The 8589-nt window shown below is 38.8% G+C and overlaps 2 protein-coding genes across 2 annotated transcripts in view; both read left to right on the plus strand.

The window, feature by feature from the left end:
- The window catches only part of LOC115230339 (testis-specific serine/threonine-protein kinase 2-like), a 109132-nt gene that overhangs the window by 46527 nt on the left and 54016 nt on the right, over positions 1–8589 (plus strand). The gene's annotated exons all lie outside the window — the stretch shown is intronic.
- The window catches only part of LOC115225628 (testis-specific serine/threonine-protein kinase 3-like), a 39743-nt gene that overhangs the window by 4644 nt on the left and 26510 nt on the right, over positions 1–8589 (plus strand). The gene's annotated exons all lie outside the window — the stretch shown is intronic.

Consider the following 8589-nt stretch of genomic DNA (forward strand, 5'->3'; position numbering starts at 1 on the left):
GTTAACGTTCCGTTCTAACTCTCACAAATCAACGACTGCAGGAAAGATATGTGAGAGGATGGGTATATCCGATGATTCAAAGAGAAAGACCGGACTGAATAATGAGCGCCAAACAACTGGGACGGAGTGTGACAAAGCTTGGAGAAATTGCACCAGACAGCTCCGAGGAGCCGTGAGAAGGAACAACACGTCTATGGGTAACCAACTGGAGTTTGTCTGTGAGTGATGCTAATCAATCAAATGACCTTTCTTTGGATGCGATCTAGGTCGGTCGGTGTGAGTTGCAGTAGAGTGCCCTAGATGTGGGAACAGTATTCCTTTATCAGTTTCACTTGAGCTTCATAGAAGTTGATAGCTGATGTATTTTCTAGATCTGAAGAGAAAGGCCAAACTTAGAGATGTAGACTATATGTCAAGATTGTGCCTCCTTAAGATATATTCCCTATTTGCAAAAAAAAAAAGAACGGGCAATATACCTAAGAATTTGGTCAAATAAGGCTTAGACATTTAACCCAGTAAAACAAAAACAATTAAAAAAAGGAACAAGAAGGAAGTGAAACAGCTTTAAATTATATATATTGTGATCATCAATTTTACTTTTATTTTCACTTTTCATTTAGGATGTAGTGTGGCATATTTAAAATAGTAGATAGCACCACTATTTAGATATTTATAGCATAGCTAGGGTAGTAAATTGAACTATTTAGATATTTATAGCATATTTAAATATGCTATAAGTTAAGATAGTATTGACGTACTTAGAATCGTAAAGGTTTAGTTTCCTTACCTTTGGCTTCGAGAGCCTTTAACGGAGTTAATTCATTTACAAGCATTTATACAGAAGTCACGTTTAGCTCCCAGCCCATGTTTTTTTTTTTTTTACCTGGCCTTCAGCTGTTTTAACTGTGAGTCAGCTGAATTAATATCACCAACCTGTGGGACCTACAAAGGTTATAGGCATTGATCTTTCTCCTCAACTAACTTATAAATTTAAAAGATGGCTCCTAAACCGGTCAAATGTTCCAATAAATCGAAACCCCAGGTCAAATGTTTCAAGAAATCGAAACCCCAATCTCAAGTGCAAAGGACCGAATATTATGACAATTAGGAATAGAAACGAATATAAAATTATTCTCGGTCCCGAAAATGTTCATAATAGTAGTCAGAAATATTTCTAGGAATTTGCGTTGTTGTGGCGTTGCTATTTGAGTCAAAGTATAACATAGTTTGTAATTGATTGATACTTCCGAACTTTCTGAGCAAACAAAAATTTAATCCAACATTGTTATTCTACAAATTATTAACAATAATAAATTTTATAATGACATATATATTTTATTAGCTATGAAAACTTGTCTGGTTCGAATCACTTGCGTGCTAGAGTGTGTGCCACCCGGGGCGGCCTTTCCGTTTGCCTCCCCCCGGACTCCACAAAAAGCACATTGCCTACAGCAGACCCAAAAGTGGTGCTGCCCGGAGCTGTAATTTTTTTTCCCACGGGAGTTCCGGACCCCAGTAATGAACTCATTTGGATACAGCCCATCAGAGCTCCTCGTGACCTTGTCAGGTTAACAAACACACTCTACCAAGTAAACTCAAGACGAAGATCGATGTTGTAAATCGACCGATCGCCAAGTTATGCCTGATTTTAGAAAGAGACAAGTAATTAGATAGATTTGCATCTATACCTATTATCGGATTTTGTTAGGGCCCCATAAGGTAAAGATGTAGATGGGAAAAATGTGGATAGAGGGTAATGTGCTAGCAACCCTCTTCCCTTGCTACTTTACAAAGTGAACAGCACAAATAACTACACAGAGGCAGCCATGGTTGAAACAAGAACAACAACAAGCATTCTTAAAAGAGAAAAGAAGTATGATCATTCCTTACCCAAGAGATCTTATATTATCGTCCATCACTTGTTATGCGCTCATTAATTAGTTTGATGGTTGAGCTCTGATTGGCTGTGTGCAAATGAGTTGTTCATAACTGGAGTCCGGAACTCTCGTGGAAAAAAATTTCGCGCTCAGGGTGGACAGGCCCTACCACCACCACCCCTTAGCTATGCTAGTAGTTCGAATTAACCACCTATTCATCTCAAGCGACGTTAAAGAGTTTTTCTCTTTTTTGTATTTCTCAGAAAATTCTTTATCATCTTGGTTCTTATCAAGTTCACGCCTGAAATCATGTAATCTTTGAACTGTTTCAGGACTGCCGCTAGTCACAGTGCCGTTGCTCACTTCTACGTCTTAACTAACCACTATCATCATTAGAAATTATATCAAATTTCTGTAACTGTCGATTCGCTCAGAATTTTTCTTTTCTACAATTAATAACAATTACGTAATTTTAAATTTGATTACCATCTGATATCTCACATTTATTAAGTACATTACTTGGTTCTCTCCTCCTTGACAGCACCCTTTCTTAACAGATACCAGTTTCTACGAATCCTTTCAAGAACAGATGATTTCTTATTGATGACAGACGTGATTTCAATTGTGATTATTACGGTTAACATTTCCTCCCTTCCTCTCTCTTATCTTTCTCTCTCACATACACATTCAAGCACACATATACACACATGCACGCATATACGTACGCAACACATACACGTACGCACGTACACGTTCCTATACACATACGCACATATACACACATACACGTACGCACATACACACACTCATGCACATACACACTTAAAGACAGACTGATAGACAGACAGACAGACAGACAGACAGACAGACAGACAGACAGACAGACAGATAGATAGATAGATAGATAGATAGATAGATAGATAGATAGATAGATAGATAGATAGATAGATAGATAGATAGATAGATAGATAGATAGGCAGATAGATTGGTAGTAGATACATACATCGTAACGTATAATCATATATCAAAGCTTTCTCTATCTTCGGAACAGTGAAGACAAATCATACATCTTAAGTGTGGTTTTATACACTATATTTTGAAATCTGTTAGTGATTTTCTAAAGTGATACAGGAGGAAATAGATACTCTTCGAATATCACTGGAAATTTTTCATGCAATCCAATAGAGTTCACAATTTTGCTGTTCTAAAGAATAAAATGATTGTTGCTAAATATGTGGCTAGCAATATCTATCTAATGTTAGGCTCTCAGACATTCTTTAATACAGTTGTAAAAGTCTACTGGTCTTTAGTTTTCAATATAAACTTTGATTACGTCTTGTACATTTCAGTAATTCACAAGTCTTTCCATTGTGCCAGTAGAATACCTTCCCTTAATGACTTATTGTACAGGATAGCAAAAGGATGATTATGAACATAAGTTAGTTTCTATCATAAGTATGAATGTCACCAATCCGGATTAATGCCTTATCTGTGAGTAACACCTTATATTTCATACGATATCGATATCAATTAAGGTTGTTCTTCAAACAGGTAATCGTGGTTGAGTCATAAATCTTTGATTCCGGGACATTTCTTAGGAACTGGTTCGAAGAAAGTGTTTTATTTCCTGGAGAAGCAGCGAGGCATATTCGGAAATTTTAGTCTGGTCTTCAACACAGATTGGATGTACATTCAGAGAGATATGGAATTCTATTCTATGTTTGAGGTTATATTCATTTCAAATCTACGAGCAGGTTGCGCTATATTAATTAGATCGCTTGTTTAAGTACAGTATAGTAATAGATTACAAGTATGAATACAAAATAGATGACATAGACTGATAGCACAAGTTAGTTGAGAAATATAATACTCCAGAGACATCATCTGTATGAAAGACAGAAATTAAGTTAGTGTTAACAAAAAATTAATGCAAGGAACACTAAAAAGCTCAGTCTGAAAATCCCGGATTGCCACAGTTGTGTATTTTTTAAATACCGTATTTACACAATTGTGGAAGTTTTAAAACTGCCCTGCTTGTCTTGCTTAGTGTCCAATTAGTAAGACAACTAATTGTTTTTATCGTCTTTCTTTTGTATTAGACTTTTCCTGATAGAGAGCCAGGTTCATCAAATCCATGTGTATCTGTATACTATTGCTGTTTAGTTGATTTGACATGCAACACTCTCAAAACAGTGTCGTATCAATAAATATCTAGTCCTATACAAAAACAGCTTTCGAAATGAACAGGGAAGGGAGGGAAACCTGAAAAAACATTGACTGGCCTCCACTCAAAAGGTTCCTGAATAGGGGTTGTTTAATGATGTTGAACAAAACACCACCATTATTATTATTATTATTATTATTATTATTATTATTATTATTATTATTATTATTATTATTATTATTATTATTATTATTATTTAAGGCGGTGAGCTGACAGAATCGTTAGCGTGCCGGGCAAAATGTTTGACGGCATTTCGTCCGTCTTTGTTTTGAGCTCAAATTCCGCCGAAGTCGTCTTTGCTTTTCATCCTTTCAGGGTCGATAAATTAAGTACAAGTTGAACGCTTAGGTCGATGTAATCGCCTAACCCTCTGCCAGCTGGTTTTCGATGCAACGTTCGGGCACCCTTTATCTCATATAAATAAATGCGAAAACTAATTTCTGTGTGTCAGTGTGTCATACTTTGACCCCCTCTCTCACTATTCAATGACACTTCGGATCTTTACCTTTTCACCGACAAATTTAAAAATTATTTTTTGTAACTAAACACTTTCAAACTTCGGACACTGGTAGAATGTGTCATCTCTTACTCTTAGCATTTTTGAGAAAAACTTATATTTAGGAAGTTATTTCACGTTAAAGTAGTCGTATTTCGGTAATCAATGCCATGTATTCAGCTGAATAAAATTACTGTTGTTGTTTGTCAACAAGAACTTCCGGCGGTGTATATTTCGTTTGTCACTGTTATTAATGACAACCCTAACCCTAAAACCCTAATCCTAACCCTAAAACCTTAACCCTAGCCCTAAAACCCTAACCCTAAAACCCCAACCCTAACACCCTAACCCTAAAACCTAAAGCTAAAACCAGTACAAACGCACGAACGATGTCATAAATAACAGTGACAAACGAAAAATACACCGCCGATAGTTGTTGTTGACAAACAACGGCAGTAATTTTATTCAGCTGAATACACGTCATTGATTGGTTGAAATTACCGAAATAGGACAACTTTAACGTGAAATAACTTCCTAAATATAAGTTTTTCTCAACAACGCTAAGAGTAAAAGATGTTTTATTAAAAGTCGTAGTGTTGGTGGTGGCAGTGGGTGTAATGATAAGAGAGAGAAAGAAAGAGTGGGTGTGTGAGGGAAAGAGGAACTAAACACTGAATTCATTTTCTTAGTACCACCACCGTCGCCACCACATCTGTCATTCACCATTCAGACTTCTGACGCCACCACCATCAATACCTTTGACTTTTCCGCCTCAACCATCACCACTCTCCACTTCCCCTCCACCACTATCACCACTGTCCACTTCTCCACCATCATCACTGTCCACTTCACCTCCACCACCATCACCACTGTCTTTCACATCGCTTACTCTAATCGTCTCAGCTACCACCACCACCGCCACCGTCATCACCGCCGCGTCTGCCTCTATCACAACTGCAGCTCATACTATTACTATCACCCCATTACCATCACAAAAAGACTGAATGGTGTGTGTGTGGCAGATGTGGTGGCGATGGTAGTGGCACTGCTGTTTATTATGCAGCTTTGCAATAAGTTCTAAATTATATTGTTTTGATGAAAATTGTTCATTGCTTGAAAAATATTATTCAAGTTTAATAAAATTTAATATGTACTCAATGCATGAAGTGTCATTGGTGGGCCCAAGGACTAATGAAGAGACCTCTATAGGTGCAAGCAATCGCTAGCAGGGGGAGCGAACCCCTGCTAGCCTCCATCAGCTAACAAGATCACAGGACTGGCCCAGTTTCGAGCTAGTTGGGCCAGTCTCGCGATCCTGTTAGCTGATGGAGGTTAGTAGAGGTTCGCTTCCCCTGCTAGCATTATATTGCATTGAAAACCAGCTGGCTGAGACTCTGCCTGTTTAAACTAGTAATAACATTCAACTGCCATTTTGATGTGACAACCCATTTACAGTTTAGTATACGTTACTACTCTCTCTTCTTGGGATTTTATAACTAGCTACCTAGCTTAATGATATATAATATACTAGCAGAGATACCCGGCGTTGCCCGTGTTACATACAATTGAAGAATTAGATTTTTCTGTTATATTTTCTTTAATGAACTGGAATATCTGTTTCGAATTTCATCAAAATTGCAGATGAGGGTTATTTCCCTCTTTACAGACCCCCTCAAAAATTGTAATCGTGCCACATGTATCCCATACTACTGATTTTTATGCGCATATTCCAAAATTCCAGTCTTATTGAACCTGTTAAAAAGATTTTGCTCCTGAAAAATGAAGGTCATGGAGCTCTAAAATGTGAGAGTTAAGGCCCCTGTTGGGGGTGGGCATCTTAATGTCAACCAGAGAAGTTGAATTGTTGAGAATCTTTTTAACTTGGGTCTTATATCTATTGTTTGAATTTCTTTGAAATAGGAAATATATGTTCACTGGGTTTGTAAAAGAGAGCAAAGCTAAAGGAAACCAAAAGACGAATGTTCACAATAAGCAGTCAGTTACCCTACCCTAGTCGTTACCAGACCCAATGTAGGATTCCTCATCATCCAGGTGACAGGCACAGCCGTAAGATGCATTACGAATCTATAGCAATGGGAAGGGCGTGACCCAACTGAAATAAACACTAACAACTGTGTGACGTGAGGGCTAAGGAGAAATGAAAGTGTCACCTTTGGAGTTCGCAAATGACCACTATACTGATACGTAACTGGACAGAATAAATTTACAATCTATAAATGTCTTTGAATAACCAGTCACTTATCTGGGAAGGCCTTGAAATCAATGTTACTATCTGGGGACTATGTGTGACCGAGTGATAATAAAAAGACTGAAAGGAGGTCTGCAATCAAATAACTTTACTCAACACTTTGCAACTGAATCACTGGAGGCAAAGATGCCTCTCATTTACTTGACAATTTATGCAGCACATTGCAGAAATCACTATGTAAGTGTACGAGGGACGTTCAATAAGTAATGCCTCTGACCCACTTGCAGTTGTTTGATCTAGCTGAAATTTTGCATGTGCAATCATATATATATATCTATAGAGTAAGTGACAAATTACAGCTCTGAACTAATTGTGGTTTCTGATTTACAGGTGTTTGAACTGAGTTAAGTGTGAAATGGAGCCTGTTGAGTTTTTGTATTTGAAAGGACGCACACCACGGGAGACTTTTGATGAAATGAAAGTAACTTATGGTGATGATGCCCCATCATAAGACCTTGTAAAACGCTGGGATCGTGAATTCAAACATGGTCGGAACTCTGTGGAAACAGCTCCCAGATCTGGTCGCCCTCTTCTGCCATTGATGAGGCATCTGTCCGTCAAGTTGAGGCTGCCATTTTGGAAGATCGACGCATAATTATTCGCCAAATAGCCCATGAGGTCAAGATTAGTACCGGGTCTGTGGAAACTATCATTCATGACCATTTGCATATGCAAAAGGTGTCTGCCAGATGGATTCCCAGGTTGCTCACGCCTTTCCAGAAGCAAGAACGCGTCGAGTGCTCGAGGATGAATTTGGAGATGTGCCAAGAAGATGAGTCAAATTTTTTCAAAAGACTGATTACACAGGATGAAACCTGGGTCCATCACGATGATCCAGAGACCAAAGCCCAGTCAATGCAGTGGAAGCACCGTGACTCATCCCCTCCAAAGAAGGCAAGGGTGCAGCCCTCCGCTGGCAAGGTCATGCTCACAGTCTTCTGGGACCAGGACGGAGTAGTGATGACAGATTTCCTGGCAAAGGGTACCACAATTACAGGAGCCTATTATGCTTCACTTTTGAGGAAATTAAGAGAAGTTATCAAAATCAAGAGGCAGGGCAAGATCAGCAAAGGCATCCTCCTCCTGCAGGACAACACCCCGGTCCACAACTCGCTTGTCGCCAGATCAGAAGCACAGGCGTATGGCTATGAACTCCTCCCCCATCTTTCCTGACATTGCACCCTCTGATTTTCACCTCTTCCCAGTCATGAAGTTGTTTTTGAAAGGAAAGCGTTTCCCAGATGATGCAGCCTTAATTTCTGAAGTCACGTTCAGGTTGGAGGACCAAGCTGGGGTCTTCTACAAAAACGGTCTCCAGAGCTGCATCAAACGATGGTAGAAATGCGTAACTCTGGGTGGTTCCTATGTAGAAAAAGACTAATAACTGTGCCAAGTTTCGTTGCTCTACTGCTATAGGAAGTGGGTCAGGGGCATTACTTATTGAACGCCCCTCGTATGTCAAAGCAAACTGTTATATATACAACAAAGAGATGCTTTTGTTTCACTTTTAGCACGTAATACTGAAATAGTGGAGAAGATGTGACATTGCTGTGGGCTCGCCCTAGGCAAGAAGTTAAACATTTTTTTTTGCCCATGACACTACATGGACCCTAAGTAAGGCTGTGTAAAATTTGAATGAAATTGGTTGTGTAGTTCTCAAGTTTTAGGGATTCATAGTGGAGAAGATATGATATTGCTATGGGCTCACCCTAGGCAAGAATGA

Source organism: Octopus sinensis, linkage group LG2 (assembly GCF_006345805.1).
Source record: "Octopus sinensis linkage group LG2, ASM634580v1, whole genome shotgun sequence".
Lineage (NCBI taxonomy): Eukaryota > Metazoa > Mollusca > Cephalopoda > Octopoda > Octopodidae > Octopus > Octopus sinensis.